This window comes from Schistocerca nitens, chromosome 6, assembly GCF_023898315.1.
Source record: "Schistocerca nitens isolate TAMUIC-IGC-003100 chromosome 6, iqSchNite1.1, whole genome shotgun sequence".
Classification (NCBI taxonomy): Eukaryota; Metazoa; Arthropoda; class Insecta; order Orthoptera; family Acrididae; genus Schistocerca; species Schistocerca nitens.
Window position 1 is genome coordinate 587,248,148 of NC_064619.1, and position 15,607 is coordinate 587,263,754.

Genomic DNA, 15,607 nt, shown 5'->3' on the forward strand with positions numbered 1-15,607 from the left:
ACAACCACCTCTGGCCGTAATAACGGCCTTGATACGCCTGGGCATTGAGTCAACCAGAGCTTGGGTGGCGTGTACAGGTACAGCTCCCCATGCAGCTTCAACACGATACCACAGTTCATCAACAGTAGTGGTTGGCGTATTGTGACGAGCCAGTTCCTCGACCACCATTGACCAGACGTTTTCAGTCGGCGACAGATCTGGAGAACGTGCTGGCCAGGGCAGCAGTCGAACATTTTCTGTATCCAGAGAGGCCCGTACAGGACCTGCAACATGCGGTCGTGCATTATCCTAATGAAATGTAGGGTTCGCAGAGATCGAATGAAGGGTACAGCCACGGGTCGTAACACATCTAAATTTAACGTCCACTGTTCAAAGGACCGAAATGCGAACAAGAGGTGACCGAGACGTGTAATCACTGGCACCCTATACCATAATGCCGGGTGATACGCCAGTATGGCGATGACGAATACACACTTCCAATGTGCGATCACTGCGATGTCGCCAAACACGGATGCGACCATCATGATGCTGTAAACAGAACCTGGATTCATCCGAAAAAATGACGTTTTGCCATTCGAGCACCCAGGTTCGTCGTCGAGTACACACACCATCGCAGGCGCTCCTGTCTGTGATGCAGCGTCAAGGGTAACCGCAGCCATGGTCTCCGAGCTGATAGTCCATGCTGCTGCAAACCTCGTCGAACTGTTCGTGCAGAAGGTTGTTGACCTGCAAACGTCCCCATCTGTTGACCGAGGGATCGAGACATAGCTGCACGATCCGTTACAGCCATGCGGATAAGATGTCTGTCATCTCGACTGCTAGTGATACGAGGCCGTTGGGATCCAGCACGGCGTTCCGTATTATCCTCCTGAAACCTCCGATTCCATATTCAGCTAACAGTCATTGGATCTCGACCACGCGAGCAGCAATGTCGCGATACGATAAACCGCAATCGCGATAGGCTACAATCCGACCTTTATCAAAGTTGGAAACAAGATGGTACGCATTTCTCCTCCTTACACGAGGCATCACAACAACGTTTCACCAGGCAACACCGGTCAACTGCTGTTTGTGTATGAGAAATCGGTTGGAAACTTTCCTCATGTCAGCACGTTGTAGATGTCGACACCGGCGCCTACCTTGTGTGAATGCTCTGAAAAGCTAATCGTTTGTATATCACAACATCTTCTTCCTATCGGTTAAATTTCGCGTCTGTAGCACGTCATCTTCGTGGTGTAGCAATTTTATTGGCCAGTAGTGTATAATAGAAACAAAAACGTTCTAGTAAACTTGGGTCGTCTAACTATCAGTATGCGGGAAATGTATCAGTTGCAAGTGGGCTGCTTCTATGTTGGCAGCTCTGTGTAACGCTTTGCAATGGATCTCTTACTGCGCTTTCTTTGTAAGAGACTCTGTGGCTGGTTGGACTCGTTGTTGGAAGTTAATCGCCAGTAGTATTGGGCAGTTGGAAGTTAGTCGCCAGCAGTGATGGAAGTACTGTTGGGCAGTTGGAGGTGAACAGCCAGCAGTGATGGATCTTAGATGTGAGAAGTTAGCATTGATGGAGGGTGAGATCTGAAGTGTTAGTGTAGGTTAACGATCTGTACATGTTAGACTTGGAGACTGAATATTATTCATGATTATATACCTTTGTACTAGATGGCAATGACGATTTATATTCGTGTTTGAACTGGATGTCGTATTATTAAAGTAAAAAAATGTACATTATTTGGTTTACAACTAAATCTTTCCTTTGCTAACACATGCCTATTAGTAGTTAGTGGCTTTAGTAGTTAGAATCTTTTATTTAGCTGACAGTATTGACGCTCGCTGTATTGCAGTAGTTCGCGTAATGCAGATTTTTATGAGGTAAGTGCTTAATGAAATGTATAGGCTATTCTCAGGATTGCTTCTTATTCAGGGCTATTCTTCTCAATTAATTATTTGAAGTCAGGTTGTAATTTTTTTGAGCAGTCAGACTGCGTTGCGCTAGAATATTGTGGATCAGTGTTGACATGATAAGAAAAAGCAAGGAGAAAGTGAGGCTCAGTACGTTCAGTTTTACTCAGCTGTTTCAGAATCAAATAACGTAGAAGTTTCATCTTCTCAGTCATTGTGCAATTTAAGTACAGAGACACACATTTAAATAAAGAAGTTTCACAGTGAATGTTTACGAGCTGCCACTAATCTCTGTTGTGTGAAATATTGCCTTACTTAATACAAATGCATTTTAAACTAGCGACCCAATTCGGCTTAGCACGGGTAGCGCTAAGAACATATACTGACATTGAGAGGCACACACATGCCTTGCTCATACTGTGGCATCAAGCAGTCAGGCCTGCAAGATGAGTGGTCTGCCAAGCGAGTGAATTTAATATCAATGACTGACTATGAGCTCTAGTACCCACAATTAAGCTACAAATTATTCTCCTGTTTGAATATTACGCAACGGAAACGGATAACGCACAACTGACTATTAGTAATTTACACAACTCTGATTGTTCACTATGCTCTGGCAATACCACATTTTCTTTTCTTACCCAACGGCTTTGACCAACACGTGGCCATCGCACTGAATATGAATGGCGCACACATTATAAATTCTGGGTATCGTGACTACACACTATCCGAAGAACAAGGCCACTAGTCTTTTTCTTTTCACTATCTTTTTTATTCCGATAAATTCTATTATGATTCAAAGATAACCTAAACACACCATTACATTTTATATAACAATTACACATGGGAAACTCCGCCCAGTGGGCATGGCTTTACATTGGTGATTCTCTATCTTAGGATGTCGTGATTATCTAACGCTACAGTGCACTTTCTGGATAGGATGGTGGATCTTTTACTATATCTTACACTTCGACTCTCACACCCATCATCACGAAAATTTCCTCCAGACCGAACGGTACAAAAAGGAACATGCATAACCCACTGCCTCTGAACCTATCTTGCTACTCTCCCATGCAAACCACACATACTTAAATTACATGAAATACATCACACTGGCAACATACAAAGAATAGTCACAACGTTAGAATCACTTCACTTTCAGCTTTCCCACTTCAATTAGTATTCATCCCAGTTTCACACGACACTGCCCCACTTCGTAACTTTTTTCTCCTACTGTGAACTCCGGAGGATATATGCACGTCTTCCTGTGCAATGCAAGCCAAGTGGCGTTGCTGGATAGACGGCTGACTCACCTTGCTTCTCTCTCAGAATATTAGAGTTTGAATCCAGCCTCACACGGAAACATAACACGCAAAGTAATATTAAGAACATATTCATCACACACGCGAGTCCTCAAGTGATACCATGGACGAGTACTTCTCTTTATCCTTTGTCCCATACACAGATTGAGACTCACACAGTACTCACCACGTGGAAGTACTCGTCTCTAATTTCAAGTCCCGCACACGCCATTTCTTAAATATTTCCACCTTATAGTACACACGCCAGTAGTAATTCAGCTTAACTTTAGCACTCGGAAGTATTTCAAGTTAGTACCAATACTCGCAAGTATTTCAACTTATTGCTACACATGGTTTCACTGTGACCGTTGGTCGCTTCTGAAGATTATTACGATCCCATTAATATTACCTGCCTGTCATTTAATTCTCCCCCCAAAAGTTCCTGAAATAGAGAAATAATTATTCCAAACTACTCTTAAGTATTTCACATGCGTACCATTTTCTCCACTCTTTTGTCTTTACGGAGCACACCTAAGACAGGTCTTACCAACACAAGATCCAGCGCCAGAGTGCTGAAACATGGCCATTCTTCAGGTCATCTCGCACCTCTGCCGAAGTGGGGGAGCACCTTGCTACTGTATTGGTCAGCCACATTTCAGGTGCTCAAAGCTCAGGTAAATTTCATCTCTTTGGTTCCACCAAAGGTGACCAAAGGACCGTCTCAAAGATGATCATATATTGCACATTCACTATCTGCGTTTAGCAGACGACCATACATTCATTCATTTCACAGATCTCACCAAACTGGATGTAGGGATTTATTTTGTGGGAGTGCACATGTGATCAATTAAATAAATAAATTGTCATTCTTTCCTACACTGGTATCCGGCTTCGGTGTATTAAGTGAAATTGAGTTATTATTACAAAAAATATGTTGTTCTGACAAGAATAACGAAGAATGTTGTACCTATTTTCAATGTCGGGCGGTACTGTACCCTTTCACCATAAACAGCCTTCAAGAGACTTCAACAAAGTAAGGTGACGAAAGTCTTGGGATACCGCCACTCCCCCCCCCCCCCCCCCCCCCCAAATACTTAGACCTCCTTTTGCCCGGGTAGTGCAGCAGCCCGACGTGCCATGCATTCAACAAATCGTCAATCGTCCCCTGCAGAAATATTGGGTCATGCTCTCTACAGCCATCCATAATCGCGAAAGTGTTGGGTGGAGGATTTTGAGCACGAATTGACCCCTCGACTACGTCCCACAAATGTTTGATGGGATTCATGCCGGGCGATGTGGGTGGCCAAATCATTCGCTCTAATCCTGTGGCCCAGTGACATGCCGCATTGTCATCCACAAAATTTCTATCATTGTTTGAGAACACGTAGTCCATGAGTGGCTGCAAATTATCTCGAAATAGCCCGAACATAACCAGAGGACTCAACCCATTCCATTAAACACAGTCCACACTCTTATGGAATCACCACCATCTTGCACAGTTCCCTGTTGACAGCTTAGACCCATGGCTTAGTGTGGTCTGCGCCACAATCGAATCCTACCATCAGGTCTTGAAAACTGAAATCGGGACTCATCTGACCATCCCACAGTTTTCCAGAAATCTATGGTCTAACCGAATATGGTCACGAGCCCAGGAAAGGCGCTGCAGGCGATGTCTTCTGTTAGCAAAGGCACTCATGTCGGTCGTCTGCTGCCATGGCCCATTAACGCCGAATTTCGTCGCACTGTGCTAACGGATACGTTCTTCATCCGTCCGACGTTGGTTTCTACTGGTGTTTCACACAGTGTTGCTTGTCTGTTAGCAATGAAAACTCTACAGAAACGCCGCTCATCTAGATCATTAAGTGAAGACCGTCGGTCACTGTGTTGTCCATGGCGAGAGGTAAAACCTGAAATTTTGTATTCTCGGCACAATATTGACACTGTGGGTCTTGGAATATTGAATTCCCTTACGATTTCCGAAATGGAATGTCCCATACGTCTAGCTCCAACTACCATTCCGCTTTCAAGGTCTGTTAAATTCCTGCCGCCGGAAATCTTTTCACATGAATCATCCGAGTACAAATGACAACTTCTCCAATGCAGCACCCTTTTATACCGAGTGTATGCGCCACTGTGTATGTGCATATCGCTATTCCATAGCTTTTCGCCACCTCAGTATATCGTTTCGCCCTCCAAAGAGCACTAAGTCTGCCTTTCTTGCACTTCTTATCGTCCCAAGACTTCCACATCCTTTCACTATGGGTCTGTCTTTTTTTATTGCGTTCATGCATTTTTAATTTCCAAGTTGCTTCCTGTTGGGTTCTTGAGTGTGAATTCATGTGTGTTGATTTTCTGTCCGTATGTAATTCGTGTAGTTGCCGATGGGTCTATACCTATTTCTGTACATTTTTTTTGTGTGTCTACCACCTAATGCATTTTGGATTGTAGGGTTGTGTTGATAATTTTTCATGACCAAGTGTGAGTCGTCCATTCTTTCCGTATGGCCTCTGAATTGCTTACGTTTCCCCGTGCAAGTGAGGTGAATCGCTCAGTCAGCGAATTCAGTTCTGAGCTTTAGCGCATCCAGATACCTTCTTGAATTTTGGGTCCAAATATTTTTCTCAGTATTTGTCGTTCTATTTTCTCGTCGTTTACGGCACTGGCAATTAATGGTGTCGTCTCCGTTGCGTAGACTGCTTCTGTGAGAACAACGGTGCCGTAGTGCCAAAAGTTTGTCTTTGGTGTACAGCTATTTCTTGTTATAGATGTTTCGGATAATTGTGTAGGCTTTAATCAATTTTTTCTGTAGGTATTTTGTTAGCTACTCTTCGGTTGTTAGTGTTTCCAGAGCACCTACACACCTAAAGTGTTTAACCTGTGTGACGTTGTCATACATGGTTGCAGGTGATGCCAGAGTTTGGTTCTTGGAGTCTATGTATCGCATGTTTTCGTAGGAGATTTTGAGGCCGGTCCTGATGGTAATCTTATGAAGTTTCTTGATGAGGTGGGAGTCCGGGTAATCATTGCTAGGTCGTCAGCAAAAGCAAGGCACTCAATATTCATTCGTTTCACATTCATTCCTCTACTTATTCCTAGTATTTCTTTCTCCCAAGTTTTGATTATCTCGTCGCGTACTAGGTTGAACAGCAGGGAGGCAGTTCTAAAATTATTGGAACCTCGTAAACACAATTTTGTAGTTATTTCGCAAACAGCTCGTTGCTGAGCCGTTTTTACTCGAATGTTTTTCTTTTATAATCGTGTTCATCCATCCATGTTTTAGTTATTAATCATCAACATGTTGTTATTGTGGTCTCTGGTCCGCAGCTGCAGCTCTCCATGCTACTCCATCCTAGGCAAGCCTCTCCCTCTTCGAGTAACTACTACAACCTACATGCAGTTGATCTTGCTTACTGTATTCATCTCTTGGTCTCCCTCAGCAATCTTCACCTAGCAGATTAATCTCCAACACTAAACAGACGATTCTTTGATGTCTGCGAATATAGCCTACCCTTCGACCCCTTCCATTAGTCAATTTGCACCACAAATTTCATCTTTCCCCAGTACCTCCTAATTAGTTACGTGATCTACCCACCTAACCTTCAGAGGTGTTCTGTAGCACCACATTTCAAACGCTTTCTGTTCCCTTCTTGTCTGAACTGCTTATTGTCCACATTTCACTTCAGTACATGGCTACAATCCAAACTAATACCTTAAGAAAATACTTCATAACACTTAAATCTATACTCCAAGTTAGCAAATTTCTCTTCTTCAGAAACGCTTTTCTTGCCATTACCAGTCTACATTCCATATCATCAGTTATTTTACTGCCTGAACAGCAAAACTCACTTACTATTTTTACTGATTATTTCCTAATCTAATTCTTCCAGAATCATCTGATTTAATTCGATTTCATTGCACTACCCTTATTTTGTTTTTATTAACGTTCATTCGATATCCTAATTTCAAGACATTTTCCATTCCATTTAACTACTCTTCTATGTCTTGTCTCTGGCGAATATACAATGTCATTGGTAAACTTCATAGTTTTTGTTTCTTCTCCCTGAACTTTAATTCCCTCTCCAAATTTTTCTTTTGTTCCCTCCTTTATCTGTTGCTCAATATTCAGACTGAATGACATTTGGGATACGCTAGAGCCCTGTCTCACTCCCTTTTCAACAACTGCTTCCCTTTTCTACCCTTCGACTTTTGTAACTGCTGTCTGATTTCTGTGCAAGCTGTAAATAACCTTTCGCTCTCTGTATTTTACCCCTGGACGAATGTATTCCCAAAAAAAAAAAAAAAAAAAAAAAAAAAAAAAAAAAAATTTGAAAAACTTTCTCTAAGTCTTCAAATGCTATAAACGTAGGTTTGTTTACGATACACCCTTTATACTCCAATATCTCTATCTTTCACATCAGCTTTTGCCCCTTAGAGCACCCTCTTTTCTCGGGAGTCTCAACACATGTCCTTCATCATGTTTCTTTTTCTAGTTAGTTATTCAATATATTTTTTTCCTCAGTGTTTAAACATAAAAGTTCCTTGTTTGATATGCTATCAAACGACTTAATTTTCAGCAGCCTTCTTTTAAATCAAATTGCCAACTCTTTAGTTCTCCCGTAGTCCATACTTCACTTATGAAATGTCCCCTTTGAACAATTATACATGACTGTGCTTAAACTGACACATAATATTTTTAGCACAACGCCATCTGACTTTCAAAAATCCCTACAAAAGAATGGCCCTGACTAACACTAACCTATACCTTTCACAAATCACTTACCTCACAAAAATCTTCGTTACTTGAACTACTGCAATACAGTGAGCGCCACTACTGCCAGCTAAATAAAAGATTCAAACTACGGAAGGCAATAACTACTGATAGGCATAGTTAGCAAATGAAAGATTTTAATAGAGAACAAACAATGTATTTACCTTAATAGTGTTGAAAAATCATAATATACATCCAGTGTTACAAATTTCCAAACTCCGCCATTTCTCTCCCCACATCCACCACTGCTGGCGGCTCACCTCCAACCGCGCAACACTACGCGCTGTTAACATCCAACTGCCCAACACTACAATAGCCAACAACAATGCAAACCAGTCACAGACTGCACACAGCACAGCCAGTGATTTTCATACAGAGCGCTATGTGGCGTTACCAATATAAAAACCTAAACAGTCTACTTACATAGCCCCCATGCTCCCCACAAAAAATTTTACAAATTGTTTTTGGGCAGTGGCCAATAATGATTTGATAAAATTTTTCATAATTACAATAACAAAGATATCAAATGCACACACTTATTGATACAATGTTGGTCAAAAGCTAAAATTTTCTCACAGTCCCATAAAGACAGTCCTGATCATTCATCACAGTAAAATTGCAGTGTTTTTTTTTTCTCAAAGTCTGAGCAGTAAAAAAATGGCTCTGAACACTACGGGACTTAACATCTGAGGTCATCAGTCCCCTAGAACTTAGAACTACTTAAACATAACTAACGTAAGGACGTCACACACATCCATGCCCGAGGCAGGATTCGAACCTGCGACCGTAGCGGTCGCGCGGTTCCAGACTGACGTGCCTAGAACCGCTCGGCCACACCGGCCGGCCCTGAGCAGTAAAAGAGAATGCACGCGGAAGTAGTGGTTTTCCATGCAGTCTTGAAGAAGTAGTGTTGTCCTTCCAACGGAAAGACAGTGCTGACTCTCGACATGCAGACAGGTAATGGGCCACAACAGTGCAAACCCACAGCAGAGTCAGTCGAAGTTTTGAAGAATATTGGTAGGTAGGTCATCACAGAGCAGACCCACTGTAGTCCTGGTAGAGATTACGGTATTGGTGGGCCACCAGAGGTGCAGACCCACTGCAGTCCTTGTAGAAATAATGGTATTGGTGAGTCAGCAAAGCTGTAGACCCACTGTAGTCCTTGTAGAAATGGCCAACAGCCATCTCCTGCGACTGTGCAGGTGCACAATCACCAACGAAGAGTCTTGCGGACAAAATTGCAAGTCCATAAACCAACACTTGAGCACTCACAAAAAATTTTTTTGAAAAGTCTTTAGAACCAGCAATGCTGTTATCCAGTACCTTGCTAAATTATCAACACACGTGCAAGCACAAACAGTCCCAACTTCTCGCATACTGTGCATATATTATGACCAACAGAAACGTGTGCAGTGAAATGATACTTAATTTGAAGAACTGGTAGCAATTACAATTTGATAACATAAAAATACAATAACAAAGGTACAAAATACATCATTAAAGAACATAACAATAAAGATAACATTTGTAGTAACACAGGGTTTACAAAACAATAGAAATAAACATATACATCAGTGTTACAAAAATAATGACAAAAGTACATACATGAAGATCAGAATAACTTTTGAAACATCGCCTTCACATATGAGCAACAAAAAAGAATAAATAATGTCTAAACATCTTTACAAAGTAAATAACGTAGTATTAGAAAAATTATACAACATAGCTCTCATCAGCTAAACACATAAAGACAGGAAGAACACAAATACACAAGGGTACACAAACACATAGAGGGATGACACAAAAGGAAAGGACAGGGTTTGTTTTACTGCAGTATTTTGCATGGAGATCTCCCTTCGTTCATCATTATTCCCAAAAGTCCTATCTAAGCCTGCTTTCTGTATTCTGTTCACATCGTCTTTCAAAAAGAGTTTTTCTCCACAGTACACTACTTTTTTTTTGGCCAAACCATTTTCTTATAGCTTCTCAATGCATTTCTTCCAATTCATCATAGTTAGTTTCTTAGATAGTCTACCCCCTCTTAAGCTAACTTAAATCTACTGAGCTCACATATATATACCAAGGGACGAGGCAATGCAGTAGCACATAACAAATTAACACAAACAGCAATGACAAAAATTCAAATTGGCAAAGCAAGCAGCATAAATTAGCAAAGCAAATGCAATATTACAACTAATATAAGGCAATGTGCAGCAAACAAGAAAAATAAATCCGTAGTAAAACTGGCTTAACAGAGTAATACAAAGTCAAATTCAGTAACATTATGCCTGGCAAACAGCAACAGCAAATGCAATAACTTATATCTAAACATGACAAAGCTCAAACAGAAAAAATATTACAGTAAAAATGGCCATGTTTAATACCTATGTCACATCTTAGCACTAGAGTGATGCATCACGAGAACTTACACTAGCTGATGAGTTACCAAATCGTAAAAAAATTATTTATGCAATTCCTGTGAAAGGAAATGTCTATTTATGTGCCCTCGTTTTCTTGGAAGTAGATTATAAATTTCTTATTGACTGGATCTGTAGGCATAAAATAACTATATTAGTACATCTATTAAATTTTATTTTAACCAATGCTGCAGTGCAGCTAGAAACTAGATATTAAACAAATTGAGTAAATAAATACATAAAGCTAGCCATATGGCATTTCTCTCAACTAGCAAGACAATAGCCGTGAAATGTTTCTCATCGTTTCATTAGGCATTTTAGGAAATATCATAAATTAAGAGCTCCACAGTATAATCATATGTTTTCAAGTTTGAGCATGTCGTATTTGCGATGCTTTCTACAAAGGAATGTCAATAGCGAGGATAATGGCCTCCATTTTTTTTCTCCACCTGTGCCTCTGAAAGGCACACACTAATGGCTTTTTTCCAGGCGACTGTCGTGCAGCTGGGTGTCCACGACACATTACGTGCAGGTGGTCACTTAACTTTCTTACCGAAACATTTACGACACCAGTTTCCACTACAGTGACAGTCTCATATGAAACTTTCACAGGTCGAAAATTTACGTTGCAAATGTGTAGAAACAAAATCCTGTAAATATAACGGTGTACAAAAAATTTTCGGCGGAATTGTGATACATTCACGCATGTACACACATTTCATAACTCTTTAAAGTACGATTCTCAGCTTATTGATCATAAACGTACCTCAACAGCATAATACACATCGTCATCACAATAATAACATCATAACAGATCAATCACATCTCAGAATCGTCGCAGCTTCTTTCAATAATTTCAAAACCTAAAAAAAATTCTCTGCTCATGTCAAAAGTTTCATCTACCTCAAACGTACTTTAAAAGTCATGATCTCATACCAAATACATCATTCAAAGCCCTCATAGTATCACAATGGTTCTGAAAAATATGAAGGGTTCACACAGTACAGACAAAATACAATTTCATAAGTGTGAAGTTATCCACCTGTGTAATTGCGTAAACTTCTGTCACTGACGTAGAAAAAAAATGTTTGTTTCTCTGTTAAATAATCAGGTAGCTGTGTATTTTGTGTTGGAGAAATATGGTACCAATGTGTAAAGTTGTATAAGCAAATCCATATTACCTGAGTTCTTAAAACGTCACATCACCTTATATGTGGACGATATTCTAATAACAGAAGCTTCATGGGAACAACATAATCGCATCCTCAACAGTTTGTTACGTATTTTTGCAGAATCTGGAATTACAAAATGGCTCTGAGCACTATGGGACTCAACTGCTGAGGTCATTAGTCCCCTAGAACTTAGAACTAGTTAAACCTAACTAACCTAAGGACATCACACACAACCATGCCCGAGGCAGGATTCGAACCTGCGACCGTAGCGGTCTCGCGGTTCCAGACTGCAGCGCCAGAACCGCGCGGCCACTTCGGCCGGCCTGGAATTACAGTTAACTTGGAAACGTCTGAATTCGGTAGGTCAAAGGTGAGGTTTTTGGGACATATTATTTCTTCTGAAGCCATTCAGCCGGATCCTGAAAAGTTAGAAGCAATCAGAGCCATTCCAGTACCATCGACAAAAAAACAAGTCCGCAGTTTTCTAGGTCTCGTAAATTTTTACCGTCGTTTTCTGAATATGCAAATTCTTGTTACACCAAAACTTTGTTCTCTCACTGGAAAAAATACTATTTGGAACTGGGACGAACAAGCACAGTTGGAATTCAATTCTATATGAAACGTCCCCTTTGAACAATTATACATGACTGTGCTTAAACTGACACACAATATTTTTAGCGCAACGCAATCTGACTTTCAAAAATCCCTACAAAAGAATGGCCCTGACTAACATTAACCTATACCTTTCACAAATCACTTGCCTCACGAAAATCTTCGTTACTCGAACTACTGCAATACAGCGAGCGCCACTATTGCCAGCTAAATAAAAGATTCAAACTACGGAAGGCACTAACTACTGATAGACATAGTTAGCAAATGAAAGATTTTAACAGAGAACAAACAATGTATTTACCTTAATAGTGTTCAAAAATCATAATATACATAGCAGTTCATGACATCCAGTGTTACAAATTTCCAAACTCCGCCATTTCTCTCCCCACATCCACCACTGCTGGCGGCTCACCTCCAACTGCGCAACACTACGCGCTGTTAACATCCAGTTGCCCAACACTACAATAGCCAACAACAATGCAAACCAGCCACAGACTGCACACAGCACAGGCAATGATTTTCATACAGAGCGCTACGTGGCGGCGGCGTTACCAATATAAGAACCTAAACAGCCTACTTACACTTACATCCTATACTGTGTTCCAGATCTAAATTCTCCAACCTCCTTTCCACACTAACGCCTGTTTTTGATTCCAGAAGGCTCCTGCTAGCGACGAATGCCGTCTTTGAGTGAATTTGTCTGCTTTTTGTATCCTCCTTACTTCGTCTGCGATATAGAACTTTTTTGTTTTCATAGTAGTAGAATTCCTTCGTCTACCACGAGGCCCCCAATTTTGACACGAAGTTTATCGCTACTGTCATTCCTGTACTCCTAATTACTTTCATCTTTTTCTAATTTACTATCAGTCCATGTTCTGTTTTCATCAGATTGTTCATTTCTTTCAATGCGTCTTGCAATTCTTTCTAGCTTTCACTAAGTAAATTTTAATCCCACTCTTGAATCTACCATTTTTTTATTTACGTCATGGGTTCTTCGATGCGAAGGTTGAACAGTATGGGAGAAATAATGCATCCCTTTCTTATACCCGTTCCAATCCGAACACTTCACTGTTTGTCTTCTACTGTTATTATTCCCTCTTGGTTCTTGTTCACGTTGTTCATTACCCATTTTCCCTATATTTTTCATACAATTTTCTGAAAATTTCAAATATGTAGCACCATTTTATGTTTTCGAACACTTTTCCTAAGTCAACAAAACTTATGAACATGACTTTTAAGTCTTGGCTCTCTTGTCAGGTTCGATGTCATAACGGGTTGCGTTGTGCCTTTACCTTTCTCAAACCCGAACAGATCGTCGTCTTAGATGTCCTCAACTTTCTTTTCCATTCTTCTGCGTATTTTCTTGTCTCAGAGTGCACAATTTGCGATGAACGATGACGTTAATAATCAAGTGAAAACTCATCTTTCTTTTGACAATCTTACACCTTTAACTATGCTGGAAGAGAATGGGGACATTGGCTAATGTACATTTGTGGTGGAAAGTAATAAACTATTTATTCTCTTTATTTTGTGTTTAATGTTTTAATGTTATTTATTAATCCCTATCGATTTTGAAGTGTTGAAGCTTTCATCATGAGTTTCGTGTGGTGACTATCGACGTATTATGTATCCGCAAAGTCTGTATTTCACAATCATAGATCGTTATCAAGATGACTCACATTTAACTAGCATCTTTAATATTACCCTATCTACGCCAGGTGTCGATTGTTACATTTTATCTGTAATAATTAGTGGAATTCAGCCACTTTAACGGTGCGTGAGGCAACTCACCGACTCGTTGTTACCCTTTTTACTATTTTAACCACATATGCTGAGTGTTGACAACCTAATGATGAGAGCACTGTATTTTGGAAAGCGTCGTTGAACTGTGTTATTTGTAACATACCAGTTGTTATTGTCAACCGGTAAAATCAACGTTAATGTGGAGCCATACTTTGTAATCCACGATTCTGAGACACTGCACTTCGTGGTTACACAGTACGTCAGTGGTAACTCGTGTACCGTATGATGAAACCTTGAGTTCTTCAAAATCGGTATCGAATAACAACAGTACATGCAGTTGTGTGAAGTAGGGATTTTAATGAAGAAAATAAATAGTTCATTATTCTTCACAACTTCTTTTCATATTATTCTTTATTATAACCTGTCATGGATGAACAAAACGGAAGAAGGAAGAACACTAAAACAAATTTCATAATACAGATAAGAATACCAAAAGAGACATGGGAAGATGAAGGAAATGTTCACAGCATTGAAATCTGTGCCCTTGAAGGGAGAAGGAGAAGAAACCAAAGAAGAAGAAGATTAAGCTTATCCATTCTGGACATTTTAGGAAACGTGAATGTGCTTTCATTAAATATAAATACAGATAACTGCGACCAGTTAATTTTTAAATACTTCTTTTTTTCCACAAAATATTTTTTCAGCGTTTCCAGTTTCATTTTCAGGTCGGCTATGCAGAATTATCGCGATGCTAGGTACTGGTTTCGTGACGAGAAGGTAATCTTCATGAAAGTTATCTTGCAATAAGGCCGGTATTGTAGTTAATATCCACGTGGTAGCTTCCATTACAATTTTCCGTTGGCAGGAGAATTAAACAACTTAAACTATAAATACTGTCGGCCATAAATCTACAAGCATACACATGATGGATGCTGGCGGATTTATGTTGACACTCGAGCGCTTGTGATGAATGAAAGTGGAAGCTGCCAGATGAATAGTAACTACAATACCGCCGATACTGCATCAGTCAGTAAGGCACATCTTTTTCAACGGGACTAGCCAGATACGTATCATTTAAGCCTATACATTAAAGAGTTTTTTAGTTTCACTTTAAACTTCCGGGCTGATAGGCCTTGGTCGAAGTATAAAACTCTCCCCTGACGTTTCGTCTCCGACTGCGGCAGACATCCTAAGAAATAAACACGGACAGAAAAAGTGAGCTTTCACCTAAAGATGAATTACTAGCGTACTTGATTAATGCTGTCACGTCGGTAGCAAATTGCACACGCAGACGTAGCGACGGTGAATTCGCTTGCAGCTGTCACCCGTTGATGCGCGCGGCGATCGTCGGTCAGCTGGCTGTCAACATGCGCAGTCGACTGCGAGGGCTGGATCGGGAGGCGGCGCGACTCATCTCTTTGTCCGGCGCTGCGACAAAGGCGGCAGCGGCGGCGGCGGAGGCGGCGGAGGCTGCCGGCGTTACGTCGCTGTCGCATCGGCGTCCCCACACCCACGTGGCTCCTCCTCCGGAGCCGGCGAGCGAGCGCCGCGTGGTTTTTTGGCTTTGTTTGCGCTGTCCTTGTCTGAGCGCGCTGCTAAGGCTGCGCTGCGGCGGCGGCCGGCGCGAGGCGCGGGAGGGGAGACAGAGAGGAGCGGACCGAGAGAGGAGGACGGAGGAGGTAGGTAGAGGAAGGC